This window comes from Somniosus microcephalus, chromosome 29 (genome assembly GCF_052327205.1).
Source record: "Somniosus microcephalus isolate GS21.2 chromosome 29, FLI_Smic_1.0, whole genome shotgun sequence".
Taxonomy (NCBI): domain Eukaryota; kingdom Metazoa; phylum Chordata; class Chondrichthyes; order Squaliformes; family Somniosidae; genus Somniosus; species Somniosus microcephalus.
Window position 1 is genome coordinate 27879731 of NC_141015.1, and position 17089 is coordinate 27896819.

General features: G+C 42.5%; 1 protein-coding gene across 4 annotated transcripts in view; it reads right to left on the reverse strand.

The window, feature by feature from the left end:
* LOC147098594 (salivary plasminogen activator beta-like) overlaps positions 1–17089 on the reverse strand; it is a 50485-nt gene that overhangs the window by 25241 nt on the left and 8155 nt on the right. The window contains exon 2 of one of the 4 annotated variants that reach the window (XM_085970468.1): positions 2958–3203. The gene's annotated coding sequence lies outside the window, so the exon portion shown is untranslated. The other 3 variants (XM_085970469.1, XM_085970466.1, XM_085970470.1) reach the window with 3 other exon arrangements.

The window sequence follows — 17089 nt, forward strand, 5'->3', positions numbered from 1 at the left end:
CGGGAGAACTATCACACAATCTAAGATGCTGCAGTTAGAGTTTGAAAATGACCATGGAATGCTGTTACCTTCAAATTGAGGCATGCCCTGTGGTATGGAATAAATCTTGGTTTAACTTTCAAAAAGTCCACTCAGTGTAGAGTATTTAAATTAAGGATTCTACAATGTAAATACGATGGTTTAATACTCCTTTATAATTAAAAAGCACAAAATCTATAAATGTAACAGAATACAAAAACTAAGCACATATAATGTGAAGGAAATTTGAATTTTATTTCAGAATTCTTAGAAGTGAATAAGTGTCCTGTTGATCAATCCGTGGCAAATTACTTCCATGTGTGTTAGATGGAATCAAATTGTTTTAAACTTTAAATGAAGTACAGCTCTAGGATGACAGAAGTATGAAATCAAAGTCTGCGATCCAGTTTTCAGCACTATCCTCAATTCTTTATACCACAGAGATTTCTCAGAATTTGCTTGGCCTTTGGTGAAAGAAAATAGTGCTCAGTTCTTTTTTCTCTTTGAAGTCAATACAACTTTGTTCTTAGCTATTTTTCTAATTAATGTCCTTTCCTGGTTTAAACTGCTTTAGAATACAAATTATTGCAGGCTTTTCTCAGCCACAAATCTTATGACATTTACAGTATACATCATATTACAGTAGTTCTATTTATAGAAATGTATACTTCCCTATGTATAACCCTGTGAGAAAAGAAGCACTTCTCCAGATTAAGAGGAATTGAAAACCTGGACAACGGGTTACCCTGGGTCACTCTCATACCACTGCTGGAGGGCAACCCACATTGGACAAGACCAAGGAACATGTCATTTTCTCACCTGATTGGTTAGCAATTATGCCACTGGATATAATACAGTTAAATACCTCTAAAATGGAGTTAGGCACAGGAAAGGTTTACTCAAAAACTAAACCTTTAGTTCTTTGCAGCTTTCAAGAACAGATAAACAGATGTTCAAAATAATGGTTATGGAAATAGTATTCAAGAAATACAGAGGATAGGAATGTTTCTTAAAAGTACTCAAAATGGACTTAGAAATGCATAGCCCTCCTTCATGTGATCCTTGTGTTTGATATCTGATCTCATTTACAAACAAAAGCATGTATTTAAAACTGAAAGAGTTAGCAGCATAATAACAACAGAAAACGCTGGAAAAACTCAGCAGGCCAGGGCAGCATCCGTGGAGCGAGAAACAGAGTTAACGTTTCAGGTCGATGACCTTTCGTCGGAACTGGAAAAAAGCAGGAAAAGGAATAGATTGTGAAGCAAGTGTAGGGGCTGGGAAAAGGGGGCGGGGATGAAAGAACTAAAGGGAAGGTCAGTGATAGGATAAAAAGCGGGAGAGAGAGAGAGACATTGAGAGACATTAAGAGTGAGCAGCATAGTTCAGTTTTATGTTTTCACTGATAACAAAAGCATGCAGCAAAAGAAACATTGGGACTGCTCCCTGCAAGGTCACAATTCATAGAGAGTGTATTTTTAAATAATAACATTTAATAACTAAGTGACACTGAATACAATGCATGCAATTCAATCAACATTTTAGCATGATCAAAAAACGATTAGCAACTAAGAGCTATAAGCAAGTTGCTGACATCTCTGAGCACATTTGTCTGACCAGAATGGATGGAGAAAAATGTAACTGTCATGTGATTTTATTAACTCAGGGTTCCCAGCATGAGTCCTTCTGGATGATCAGTTCACATTACTTGTGGTGCTGACTGAGGTATATTTACATTTTATGTCATATCTTTCTTTTAAAGAAAGAACTTGCATTCATATCACATCCTCAGAATATCGCAAGTTATATACAACAAAATAATTACTTTTGAAGTGTAGGCAAATGTAGCAGCCAATTTGCAAAGTAAGGTCCCACAAACAGCAAACTCAAACCTGTTAATCTATATGTTGATTAAGAGAGAAATGTTGGCCAGGAAACCTAATATATTGCAGCATGGGATTTTTTTACATTCACCTAAGCAAGCAGATAAGGCATTGGTTTAACACCTCACCCAAAAGACAGCACCTTTGACAATGCAGCACTCCCTCAATACTGCACTGAAGTGTTAGCCTAGATTTTTCGCTCAATTTGGTAGAGGAACTCGCAAAGGTTTCTGACTCAAGTGAGACTGGTACTACTCAGCCAAGCTGATACTTAATTATTTAAAATGTGTTAATAATCTGAAATGAATTCCCCAAAATTATAATTGCTAGCCAGCCAATTAGAATCTTTGATTTTGCTCACCTATGACTTGATGTTAGACAGGCTCTCTGACAACAGAGGTGGTCATTGAGTTGGAGGTGGTGGAGAAATATAGCTGGGTGTTGTTAGCTTCTGCCAACCTTATTAAATACCATGGAAACGATGAAGGGAACTAGACACATCTTTGTTTCTGGAGGCAATTACATCATCAGAACTTAATTATTGAACTAGTGACTTTCTTTCAGGTACAGTCTACTCCTCTTAGTTCAAAATCACTTAATTCAAATTATCTGATAAATCAACTTTTTAGCACTGAATGTTTGCTGTGTTACTTAATTCATTTTTGGTCGAATAATTTGAATTATCAGTCGACTGTACATTGTAACATGTATCAACAGTTTTAATAGTTACAACTCAGTCTCCAACCTGGGACACACAACCACCAGTTCCAACATCCAATAACCCAAACACTGGTTTTCCATGATCCCAACAGCTGCCGGGATGGCAACTGAAGTTTGTTTCCCTTCATTGTCCTCGGCCACGAAGTGAGCGGACAACGTGTCAACAAACCCCTCTATTTTCGGACGGCTGGTCACGTCCTCCCGGCATCGGAATAACCTTGTTGCGTTAAAAGAGCACACACACGTCGCTCAGATATTTTAGCACAAAGAACGAACGATCATTTATGTATGGCGTATTATTTTTTAGACTGAAAGCGAGACAGCGAAAGATCAAACCTGGAAGAAGAGGACAGGACGCCGGCTCCTGGTTGGTGCTGACAGTGATCGGCCGTCCTTGCCCGAGCCCAGCTCTGCTGGGATTTGCCCAGTCTTCCACATCTTATAAAGGCTCGGCGGCGGAAGTGAACTGCGGCTTATCTCCTTCGCCGACTCTGCGGAAAATCCCAGCCTCGAGCTATTCGGAGTGCTGGTATCGGTCTCATTCTTCATTGCCCTTGCCTCACATCCGAAACTAGCTGGATCCTGAAAAGAAAAGCAAATCGCCCCCCCACAAAAAAAAATAAGAACCATAAAAATGGAGCTGGATTCTGTTAATCTTGAATTTACCTGTCGATATCTACACACACACTGGACAAAATCCCTCTTTAGCAATTCTGCAGGATTAATATTGCCGAAATCCCCAACCTGTGTATTTTTTGTTACTTATATACTTCGTCATTTTGATATGGCTGTGATTTGATTTTGTTTTTGTGGGCTTGTTGTGCGGAGGTTCGCCGAGAATTCAGGGATAGTCAAAAGTTATTTCAAGGATAAGCGTTGACAGACCCGCGTGTCTGTGTGTATTCTGTCCGCTGAACGGTCCCAGAGGTGAAGAAGTCGTATTTTAATACGCTGCATCACCCGGAAACCATGTTGTATATGTTACCGCAGTCTGCAATCGTTATCCACAAGCGCTGAAAGGAAGTTAATAATAATTTGACAGAAAAAAAACGATCGATTTCAAAGTCGGCAGCAAATGTAAGCATCAGTTTTAACAACCTTTGAAAGATGTCCTTTGAGAAAGGCGTCCTTTGAAAGATCCACCTAAAAGAATCCTAGATAGTGCTGGCAACTCTACCATGTATTATTGCATTCATATTTTCCCCTATCATTTTGAATGTTTGTTCCTGATTTTGCTTTCTTACATTTTTAGTGCAATAAAGTAAAATCAGAACCTGTGCTTTCAGTGTAATGTTCAACCCTGTGTTGAGCTTCAAACCCCACATCCTCTCCATCACCAAATCTGCTCACTTCCACTTGGTTAACAGTGCCCCCCTCCACCCAATCTCTGCTCCTTACTTCTCCCAGCCCGGCTGCTGAAACAGTTATTCATGCCTCTGTTATCTCTAGTACCCTGCCATTTGTGGCTGTGGAATTTGTTGCTTGTGCTCAGAACAGTTTTTTAGGTTCACGTTTCGTACATTTGACGCTGAGTTGGTTCAGAGTAACATTGTTTTTATTTTAATTCTTTCAGTGTTAAAAAATAAGTTCTAGTCAATTTACATGAAATATTCAAAACTTTGTTTTTTTGCAAAATCTTTACGCAGAAAAAGTTTCAAACAATTATCCTCCAACTACTCCAGGATCATCCTGGTAAAGACAATCCTAAACTTCTGTTCTCAATGCCAACCACGTTCCAAAACATACTCTTCTCCTTCCATCCTCATTCTTCTCCTTCCATCCTCATTCTGCCAATTGTTAGAAGCTTATTGATTTCTTCCTCTCGAAGATTCAGACTGTCCACATGGTTGTTTCAGCTACTGCCACCTTCTTCTTCCCCACCCGGCTGTCCCTGTCCCTCCCAACCTTCTCCTTGTCCCCATCTCGAACCCATATCATTCTGTAATGTCTTCCCTCATCTCTCCCCTGTCCTTGCCAGGCTCCTCTCATCTATGAAATCCACCTCCCCACTCAATTCAATTAATTCCTTGTCCTTGCTCCAATGCTGACTAGCACAGTATATGGTTCCCTTTGCACAGGCAGCTTTCTGCTTCCCTTCAAAACCACCATCGCCATTCCTTCTTCAAAAAGCTATCCCCAGTCTATCTGCAACTACCTCATATCTAACCTCCAATTACACTTCAAGACTCTTGAATGCAACATGGTCACCAAAATTCATGTTCACCTCTTCTCTGTTGCCCACTTCCAGAGGACCACCCCTGTTTTGTTTCACTCCAATCTGTCCTACCTTAGCCACTAGATCTTATCTGTGATTCAATGTCATGGGTCACTTCTGTAGAGGATCCAGCATCTCTTGCAAAGTGGAAAGCATCTTTGCTGCTCAATATCTAGTTGGCAGCCATGTGACCTGAAGATCATGACATAGACCCCTTGTTTCACGTACTGGATACTATAATCTCACATGTTCCACCCCAAGTATTCTCCTTTCAGAGGTGGACTGATAAGCACTCTTGTGAGATGAGTCCAATTGTGAACCAGTTGCTTATTTGATATAACATTTACGAAGGAACAGAATACAGTTCTTAAAGTAACATTTGTCTATCTCCTATTGCTCCTCATACCTTAATATAAATTATGTGACTCGGTCCCTATTATTTGCTAAACAAACTCATAAGTTAGCGGTCTCTGAACTAATTGACACTAACCTTTTCTCTTACAACTTTTATATGTTCATATCTCAGCTGCCCTCTGGCCAATTAGTAAGTGAGACCTCTGTTAGTCTCTCACTGTTTCAAAGTCAAACTGGCCTGGAATGCATTCTCCAGCGAGAGGGTGAAGGGAGACAGAGTACCTGACCTCTAACCCATCTCTCAGTTCTGTCCCATTTCCTGCACTTCTGCTCTCACCCCTTCCCCTCCTTCCCAGAACCACGATAGGGTTCCCCTTGTCTTCACCTTCCACCCCACCAGCCTCCACATTCAACGGCTCATATTCCGCCATTTCCGCCACCTCCAGCCTGATGCCACCACCAAACACATCTTCCCCTCCCCTCCCTTTTCAGCATTCCGAGGGGACCGTTCCCTTTGCGACACCCTGGTCCACTCTTCGATCACCCCAACACCCCCTCCCCTTCTCAAAGCACCTTCCCGTGCAAGTGCAGGAGATGCAACACCTGTCCTTTTACCTCATCCCTTCCCACTGTCCAGGGCCCCAAACACACCTTCCAGGTGAAACAGCGATTTACTTGGACTTCTTTCAATATATTATACTGTATTCGCTGCTCATTTTGCGGTCTCCTCTACATTGGGGAGACCAAAGTCAGATTGGGTGATTGCTTTGCGGAACACCTCTGTTCAGTCCGCAAGCATGACCTTGAGCTTCTGCTCACTTGCTATTTTAATTCTCTGTCCCAATCCCGCTCTGACCTCTCTGTCCTTGCCCTCCTACACTGTCCTAATGAAGCTCAATGGAAGCTTGAGGAACAGCTTTCGATTCGGCACTTTAGAGCCTTCCAGACTCAACATTGAGTTCAACAATTTCAGATCATAGCCACCACTCCAATTGTTGGTAATGATTCTGCTATTGCCATTTTCACTTCCTCTAGACCCATCTTTTGTTTCTTTAATTGGCCCATTACCATCCCTGTTTGCCTTGCACCATCATCCCTTTTGTCATTTAATCTCTCCTGCCTTCCACCCGATCACAGACCTTTCCTTTTGTTCATTCCTCCCTTCCCTCCTTTCACTGCCTCTGTATTTGCTTAAAACCTGTTACACCTCTAACTTTTTCCGGTTCTGTTGAAAGATCATTGACCTGAAACGTTAATTTTGTTTCCTTTTCCTCAGATGGTGCCTGGCCTGCTGAGTATTTCCAGCATTTTCTGTTTTTATTTCTGGGTGTTAAGGATTGGCTTGCTGAGCTGCCAATCAAAGTTACAAACTTGAATGAGACACTCCTCAATGTGTGAGCTCATAGCAACTACATTGTCGGTTTAGTTCAGTCCTCTGCTGGGCACGGTGAATGAAAATCACTTTCATTGAATATGCAAACTGCTATGGGATGTGCTTAATGCCTCCCTTAAAACTAATGTTATATACGAGGATACACTTGTTAGATGGCTGTTCAATCTGGTAGTACATATAATTATCTTAATCAACATTCTATATGGCTTTGTGTATCTCTGGGAGTTAACCATTTTTAATCCGAACGTTAGTTTATGTCAGTAACATAATATAAATTAAACCCAAATCCCTTCTAGGCCAAAGAAGCAAAAATCTTAATATGGTACAGTTGATGACACCTAGCTTTACCTCTCCACCACTGTCCTCATTCTACAACCACTTCAGTTTAGTCAGACTGCGTATCTGACAAAAAGTCATTACCGAGCTAGAACTTTCTCCAGTTGAACATCGGGAAAACTAAATCCATCTTATTTGGCTCCTACCAAAACCCTCACACACATCTCTTTACCTCTCCCAGGCTGCTTGCTGTGGCTGAACCAGATGGTGCACAGTCTATATGTCTGTAATCTGAGCCGAGCTTCAACCCCCATATTGTATCCACTTATGTAACACTATCTGCCTCCATTCTTACCTCATCCCCACTACACCAAAATCCTTATTCATACTTTCATAACCTCAAGACTCAACTTCTCCACTGCCCTTTTCATTGGTCCCCGAGCTCCACATTAACAATATAACTTGTCCAAAACTCATCAGTCACATCTTGTCCTCTACCAACTTCTGCTCACCCATCACCCTATCCTCATCATTACCTCCCAGTGCCCCAAGGCACTGAATTCACAATCCTTGTCCTTGCCTTCAAATTCCTCTGTGACCTTGTTCCAACTAGCTTTGCAACCTTCTCCAACCCTACATCCCAACCATTTCCCTTAGTCCTCAGATTCTGCCCTCCTGTGTATACCACCCCCAGTGCGCTGCCCCTTCATCAGTGGCAAAGCTTCAGCTGCTCCGGCTTGACTCTCTGGAACTCATTTCATAAATTCCTCCCTGCCTTTAAAAGCCTCTCCAAAATCTGTCTTTTTGACAGAGCTTTTGACCATTTACAACCACTCTATTACTATGTGAAGTGCTTTGGAATGTTTTATTACTTCAAAGGTGCTACATAACTCCAAGTTGTTACTATGAGTTTTGTCACTTGGGTAACTTTGGTGTCATCTGATATTTTCAGCTTTATCAAATCAGATAGGAACTTAAGAAAAAAGCTGAGAATAAATACCTCTCCATTGTCTCAAAAATAACAATAAAGGCAGCCTACAGCCACACAGTCTACCTAGGAAAGAGAGGACCTGTTTGGGGATTATTAACGCTGCAGTAATACTGTAGCTATCAATGCAAGACCAGCATCTACCGGATGCAGTATGCAGTCAGCAGGCCCTGATTATATTGCAGACTGAATCAGTCTAACCGACACCAAGATGTGGTAAGATTTAAACAAAATGAAAATGAGTGTTCAATCATAAAGACAAATTGAAACACCACACCCAATTGAATATAATTGCTGAATCATTTCCTTGTACATGAGGTGTAGAAAATTTGTAAATCCATATTTTGTAAATCCTAATGCACAAAAGAAATCTACCTCATTGGCATGTTCAGTGACTGGGCTGATTGAAGACTATATGTATCAGCGTAAATAATATCATGACAAAGTATGATCAGTGGCAGTAAGGTGCATTAGGTTTCTCAAACTCAATGTTTGCGAGAGTACTAAATTGGGGCGGGGAAGGGAAACGATTGCTAAATCTTCCAAGCACAAGCCCAGGAAACCTTGCCCTCCACATTATCTCATCCAGCCCAGTATCGCATTGTGCCAGTAAACAGCTATTACATTTCCCTGACCTTGATTACAGGTAATTAAGAGGAACAATTCCCAACCCAGCGAGTGGGTTTGGGGAAAGCTAAAGATAGAAAGAACGTGCATGTGTATCGCACCGAATCATGTCCAAAAGCACTTCACTGGCAACAAATTAATTCTGAAGTGCAGCCATTGTTGTTATGTGAGTAAATGTAGTTTGTATCTGAGGAAATAGGAAAGAGTGTCATTTTCTGGAGGATTGCTGAAACTAAAATTAAGTTTTTTTTCGGAAGATTACATTCCCTCTCCCCGTGTATATATTCAACTCAGCTGCACAAAAGCAGACTGTACCTGAAGATCCGCGTAATTTGTAATTTGATGGAATAAAAAAGATAAGAATGTAACAATGTGGCAATAAGAAAAATCCATTAGTTCGCCTAGTTCTGATATTATAACCTCTGCAAAAATGCACCATTTCTTACCATCACAATAACCCTCCAACGTTCAACTTGATATCTAAAAACAACTGTGGAGATAATAAACAAAATCTGTGCAGCTTTTAAGCCACACATTCAAAATAGAAATGGAGTATTTTTAGTACACAATTTCAGCAGTTAAACATAGACTGCCTGAGTTCTAAAGTATCTATTACATTAGTCACAATCAACTGAAACAATGTCTTCTGAAGCATAGGGCTAGATTTTCGTGGAGCCGTCAGGCGGGGTTTCAGGCATGTGGGGGGGGGGGGCGGGGAAATCCTGAATTTGGGGGTCCCGACACCATCCCGCCCAAAACCCCGCCCCACGTAAGTTTCAGGGGCGGCGGGTACCCGCCCCGCACTGGGACCCACCGAAACCAGGCGGGAAGGGATTAGTGCCAATTAACTGCCTGTTAACAGGCAGTTTTTAGCCTAATCCCTATTTTGAGGGGTTTCGTGTGGGTTTCCCGATGGCTCCAAACCACGCCAGGTTAGAGCAGGCGGGCCGTCGGGTTGAAGGAGTTGGAGGGGTCGCGATGTTGGCGCTCAGGTGAGTGATGGGTGCATGAGTGTAAAGGTAAGTGTGTTTGGTGTGTCTAAAGTGTGTAAAGAACTTTTACTTACCTGTACTTACCTTCACAGCCTTTCTTCCTGTAGCCGTCGGGAGCGCATCACTCAGCCGGAACTGAAAGCTGAATGGCTGCGATCTGTCAAAAGTGACAGCCTTTAGCTTTGAGTGCCGGTAAGAGTTCTAACTGAGTCTGTGCAGAATGACTCATGGTAGAACTCAGACTGTCAGTGTTTCACAGCTTCAAACAGCTGTGAAACACTGATATTTCATCTGTCAAGAACTCTTGACAGATTAAATTTCAGTTTGTGACGTCACCTGTTGCCGGGTGGCCCTTAATTGGCCTGCTGGGCGGGCTCAACAAGGTCAATCAAGGGAAAATCGCGCGGATTGGCCGGACGTCGAAGTAGGCGGGTCAAAAACATGAAAGGGGAAGTCCCGCCTTCTTCCCGACAGGTTCGGGAAAATCTACCCCATAATGTTTTTCAGATTTTGTAAGGTAGAACTTTTTAGATTTTTAGAAGTACCACTTATCATGACTAAAGCAAAATCTACTGTATAAATAGAATATAGTGGTTCAGAGACTGGAGTACTGGTTTATATTCCCCCTGCTGCACACAACTAATACTACTTACAGACTACGGTCTGTAGGGTAATATGTGGTGTATGTGCCTTTAAGAGCAATTGTGGTGTATGTGCCTTTAAGAGCCCCAGGTGTGCGTAATGCCGGTAATTGCCACTTGGGCTATATAAGCCTGTGTATTGTGTATATCCTTTAGAAACCCCCCCCCCCCCCCCCCAGACTTGCTTCGTAAATACCTATGAACCAACTCCTGTCTTCAGTGTCTTTATCTACACACGGACACTACATAATACATAATTGGTAGCAGGTTACCAAGGTGGTAATTAAATCAAAGAGTTCTAATGATGTAGAGAAGCATGAGAGCAAATCTCCTCCCATTTGTCCAACAACAACATGCCCTCAAAAAAGCCTCGGCACCGCCGGGCACCCCTAGCTAGTATATAATATATGTAGGGAGACAACATTCCTCCCTCAAACAACACCACTAAGAACATACTTTCTGGTTATTTGGCTCATTTGCTGTTTGTCGGGCCTTGCTGTGTGTAAATTGGCTGCTGCATTTGCTTCTGTAACAACAGAAAGCAATTCATTGGTTATGAAGTACTTTGCGATGGCCTGAGGACCTGGAAGGTGCTACACAAATTCAAGTTCATTCTTTTTCTTATTTTCCTATAGCTGGTGGTGACCATAACGCCAAATGCTCTTTTAGGTCTGAGGTATGTGCTGGTGCTGTGGTGAAGATGAATGTAGTCCTGAACAATGTAGGCTAATATCAGACTTAACCTGACTGTATCGCCCATCAAATGACTGATACTAAACTAATAAAAAGTTATTTTTATGGAACAATACAGGAAACATAGGGTGTAATTTTCAACTTTGCTGCCTGGGCAGTAGCCTGGTGAAGAATATCGTCACCCGTTCTAGAAACGACCTGATTTTGCTCCATTGAAATCAGTGGTCTCTATCATATATCTGTATTTCTCCTCAATCCCCTCAGTTTCCACAACATATTCTCCATAGCCCATGAGTAAGTTTGTCTACCAATGACTCTCAAGTGTTCCTAAATTCTATTTGTCAGTTTCCCAAAAGTTTTTTTTTACATTTTGAGTTTCAGTTTGTATAGGTCATTAAACAGCATAGAAACACAATAAAACTTGAGACTAAGGGTATCTAACCGATCAAAATTCATCCCTCAACTACCCTAACTCTCCTATTTTAGTGTACAACTTTAGTTTCAGCACTTCAATGTTTTTTGTCTTCTTTGTGCCATATCACAGAAACCCCACAGTGCAGATAGAGGCCATTTCGGCCCATCGAGCCTGCACCGACACATATCCCACCCGATCCCCGTAACCCCTACATCAACACATATCCCACCCTATCCCCGTAACCCCACGTATTTAATCCCCCTAACACTAAGGGTCAATTTATCATAGCCAATCAACCTAACCCGCATATCTATAGCATCTTCAAAGAAGTCAAGGAGATTTTTCAGGCAAGTTTGGTCAAAGAGGTGGGTTTTAAGGAGGTCTTAAAGGGGGCAAGGGAGGTGGAGAGGCAGAGATGTTTAGAGAGGAAATTCCAGAGCATAGTGCCTATATGGCTGAAGGCATGGCTGCCAATGGTGGGGCGAAGTGAGTGGAGGATGCATAAGAGACCAGAGTTGGAGGAACACAAAATTCTCAGAGGATTGTAAGGCTGGAGAAGGCTACAGAGATAGGGAGGGGTGAGGCCATGATGGGATTTAAACATGGGCATGAGCATTTTAAATTGGGGGACTGGGAGCACAGGGGTGATGTCTGAGCGGCACTTGGTGTTGGATAGGATTGGGGAAGCAGTACGTTGGATGAGCTTAAGTTGATGGTTGTTGGAGGATGGGAGACAGGCCAGGAGAACATTGGAATAGTTGAGTCTGGAGATGATAAAAGCATCAATGACAGTTTCAGCAGCAGATTGACTGAGGTAGGGGTGGAAGGGAAAATGTTATAGAGGTGGAAATAGACGGTCTTAGTGATTGAAAGGATATGGGATCGGAAGTTCAACTTGAGGTCAAATATGACGCCAAGGCCGCGTACTGTCTGCTTCAACCTGAGTGGCTGGGGAGAGGGATGGGATTGGTGGCAAGGATTTAGCGTTTGTGTTGGGTGCCAAAGACGATGGCATCAGTCTTCTCAATATTTAACTGTCGGACATTGTGGCTCATCCAGGACTGGATGTTGGACAAACAGGTTGACAACAGAGGCAGTGACGGTGTCGAGAGAGGTAGAGCTGGGTGTCGTCAGCATACACGTGGAACATGACCCCATGTCTTCAGATGATTTCCTGAAGGGGCGGCATGTAGATGAGGGAGACGAAAAGACTACGGATAGATCGTTGGAGTGGCTCAAGAGGTAACGGTGGGAAGACATGCCATTGCTGGAGATGCTCTGGCTATCATTGGATAGGTAAGGATGGAACCAAGTGAGGGCAGTCCCACTCAGCTGAACACTGAAGGAGAGATGTTGGAGGAGGGGTGGTTGGCTGTGTCAAAGGCTGCAAAGAGGTTGCGAAGGAGGAAAAGGGTTGGTGCGCTACGGTTACAGTAACAGAGGATGTCATTTGTGGCGTCGGTTTGGACTGTTTCAGTGCTGTGTCAGGAGTGGAAACCTGATTGGAGAGATTCAAACACAGAGTTGTGGGAAAGGTGGGCATGTATTTTAGAGGTAACAACATGTTCAAGGACTTTGGAGAGGAATGGGACTGGAGCATTTTTGAGTAAGACTGTAATAGTAATACTTCATTTGAAATAGTATTCATTACATTTTAACTTTAGTTTCACTTAATGGCAACATTATTTGCACCACATCAGAAAATTTCAGTGTTTTTATAAATTTGTTGCCTTTGTAGTTGATTGTAAGCAACTTAGGGCAGACGCTACAGAATTTATAGTCATGACATTTTCAGGAGCAGCTTTAGCAATGTCCAGAATTTTGGTTTTGGACCCTGTACTAGTCACTGCATGCATTCCTTGATTAGGTTACTACGGGAGAATTTCACATACATTCACACAAACCAACTCATGACAATAAGTGAAGAAAAGCCATATTAATAATATGTTAAAGATGTAAATTAAGATTTATTTCTCAGTAATCACTTTTTACTAAGTGTGTGTGTGGGCGGGGAGGGGGCGGGTAGCAGCTTGCATTGAAGAACTATGTTATGCACCTTTGCTACAGTTTTTAAAAAAGTTTTAAGACTTCTTAAAAAATGTCATGAAGAAATTGTAAAAAAATGTTCTGATAAGATAAGTGGAAATGTATAACTTGTATTCTTTTTTATTGATAAATTCTTCATGTCAAGACTACTTCAAATTTTATGTGAGTTTTTGCATCTAACTGGCCTTATGAGATCATTTGTATTTATTTATTCTGTTTTGTTTGGCAGTGCTTTCTAATATTTGATTCTAACTGGGCAATAACAATTTTTCCCATAATAGATAAAATCTCATTTGTTTCTACTTTTTCTAAAACAAATACAGACAAGTATTTAACATTGAAGGATTTAACAAAAATACGTGAAAAGTAATTTTCTATTAATGTGGTTTCCATGCAGTTACTGTAAACTTAGTATTCTTGACATAATACTTCCCCATGAACAGATATGCAAGACTTTGTGATAGTCGTCAATATCATGTGCCAAGCATTGCAAAGCTGGCCACACTTTAATCCAAAAATAATATCCATTGCACAACATCAGAAAGCTGTGAGCCAAGAAATTGCTGTTGGAGATATTTTCAGTTGAAGGCTTCGTGTATTCCTATTATGGTCCTCTGTCTGCTAATTTAGTGGACACATAAACATACGTATTTTATGCCATGAAAATGGCATAAAGAATTTTAGAAACTTCTAACTTTTAAAACATGCCTACTAACGCCTGTATACCTAAGAAAATGAGTGCACTTTGAAGAGCCGTCCCGAACCGCGCAATCAACGGAATCTCACAATTTTGACTTGGGGGTGTGGCCAGTTTTGTGGCGGCCTGATTTGGGCGAATTGTTTCTTGAACCAGCCTAAAAGATCTAGTGCTGTTGCTAGTTTGCTAGTGCTGTTGGGAAGGGTTTAAACTAATTTGGCAGGGGGATGGGCACCAGGATGTAGCATTAGAAAGGAGAAACAAGGTGCACAAAGGATTGGGAGAGGCAGATAACACTAAAGTAAGAAATAGTACGGTATTAGGTACGGTCAGACAAAGAGAATACAAGAAGGTCTAAGATAGGTTTAAAGTGCATGTCTGTGAATGCATGAAGTGTGGTAAATAAGGTTGGTGAGCTGCAGGTGCAAATAGACACATGGGAATATGATGTTGTGGCGATAACGGAGACCTGGCTCAAAAAAGGGCAGGATTGGGTACTAAATATTCCTGGATATAGGTGTTCAGGAAAGACAGGTTCAAAAAAGGGTGTAAGGATAAATGAAGCAATTACAAGCCAGTCAGTTTAACCTCGGTAGTGGGGAAGCTTTTAGAAACGATAATCGGGGACAAAATTAACAGCCACTTGGACAAGTATGGATTAATTAAGGAAAGCCAGCATAGATTTGTTAAAGGCAAATCACATTTAACTAACTTGATTGAGCTTTTTGATGAGGTAACAGAGAGGGTTGGTGAGGGCAATGCGGTTGATGTGGTGTACATGGACTTCCAAAAGGTGTTTGATAAAGTGCCACAAAATAGGCTTGCCAGCAAAGCTGAAGCCATTGGAATAAAAGGGACAGTGGCAGCATTTTTACGAAATTGGATAAGTGACAGGAAACAGAAAGTGGTGGTGAACGGTTGTTTTTCGGACTGGAGGAAGGTATACAGTGGTGTTCCCCAGGGGTCAGTACTAGGACCACTGCTTTTCTTGAAATATATTAATGACTTGGACTTGGGTGTACAGGGCACAATTTCAAAATTTGCAGATGACACAAAACTTGGAAGTATAGTGAACAGTAAGGAGGATAGTGATAGACTTCAAGAAGACATAGACAGGCTGGTGGAATGGGCAGACACGTGGCAGATGAAATTTAAAGCAGAAAAGTGTGAAGTGATACATTTTGGTAGAAAGAATGAGGAGAGGAAATATAAACTAAAAGGTACAATTCTAAAAGGGGTGCATGAACAGAGAGACCTGGGGGTATATGTGCACAAATCGTTGAAGGTAGCAGGGCAGGTTGAGAAAGTGGTTAAAAAAGCTTATGGGATCCTGGGCTTCATAAATAGAGACATAGAGTACAAAAGCAAGGAAGTTATGATGAACCTTTATAAAACACTGGTTCAGCCTCAACTGGAGTATTGTGTCCAATATTTTGGTTCTGTCTTCACAAAGGAGGACACAAATAACCTCCCAGAGATGTCGGGGAACATAGGGTCTAATGAAAGGGAGGAACTGAAAGAAATCAATATTTGTAGGGAAATGGTGTTAGGGAAATTGATGGGATTGAAGGCCAATAAATCCCCAGGGCCTGATAATCTACATCCTAGGGTACTTAAGGAAGTGGCCCTAGAAATAGTAGATGCATTGCTGATCATCTTCCAACATTCGATGGAATCTGGAACTGTACCCATGGATTGGAGGGTAGCTAATGTTACCCCACTATTCAAAAAAGGTGGTAGAGAGAAAATGGGGAATTACAGACCGGTAAGCCTGACATCGGTAGTGGGGAAAATGCTAGAGTCCATTATCTATCTATCTATCTTCTATCTATATAAAAGGATAGTTCTGTCTGTCTGGGCATCACTCAAAAGTTATAGAGCGTACCTACACATATGTTAGCTTATGATTAGGGGAGTCTACTAAGCGTCTTTACTTTTTGGTCAGACAAAATTTTTTCGGACAGTAGACAAAAAACGTTCACAAAACGGAAAAAAATCCGCTCATTGGCGGTTGACCAAACCTACCGCTCATTAGCATTGAGTGACGTGATGGTTGACCAATCCTACAGTTCAGTGACCTGATGGTTGACCAATCGGTGCATCACGGGGGGCGTTTCATGGCATTTGTGGGCGGGGCCTAATCCTTCAAACTGCCGTTACTGAGGTGAGTGGCGGCCATTGCAGATCGGCCGGGCCTGAAGCTTAAAAAATTTCTCTCTCTCTTCTCCCCCCCCCCTCTCTCTCTCCTCTTCCCTCTCTTCTTCCCTCTCTCTCTCTCTCCTTCCCTCTCTCTCTCTCTCCTTCCCTCTCTTCTTCCCTCTCTCTCTCTCTCTCCTTCCCTCTCTCTCTCTGATACGCTTATCAATTACTTCATAAAAGGTGATGAGTCGAAGAAGAGATGATGAGTCGAAAGAAGAGATGAATAAGGCTTTTATTAGCTAAGAAGAGACCATGCTTCTTCGTGAGTGACTGAACAAGTCTGAACGAAACCCACACAGTGGTGGGTGGAGTCAGCTGAGGCATGCCTCCATACACAGCGCCACCCAGAGGTGGCAATATACAATACAGTGGTTTACCACATTCACCCCTTGTTTAATGTGAAGTCCGGCGGGGTGAAGGGTACTACAAGTTAAGTCTATCAGGAGGCCTTGTCTGACGTCCTGATCATCGTGGTGGCGGCGGTGGTGTTGCAGCATCCGACGTCGGGTCTGGTGTCTGGGTGGTTGGCGAAGATTCCTGGGGCTTTGGCATGCCGTCTGCAGGGGTTGGGTTGGGAGGGGTGGTGGGGGATAACAGTGGTAAGGGGGATAACGGTGGTAAGGGGGATAACGGTGGTAATTCAGGGGTACCCGAGGGTGCGAGATCTCGTATGGAGACCGTGTCCTCCCGCCCGTCTGGGTATGTCACCCAGGCATACTGGGGGTTGGCGTGTAGGAGGTGCACCCGCTCGACCAGGGGGTCCGTTTTATGCGTCCTCACGTGCCTCCGCAGTAGGACGGGCCCAGGAGAAGTCAACCATGCCGGTAGCGAGGTTCCCGATGTAGACTTCCGGGGGAAAACGAACATTTTCTCATGAGGGGTCGCATTAGTGGCAGTACAAAGCAGTGACCGAATGGAGTGAAGCGCTGCAG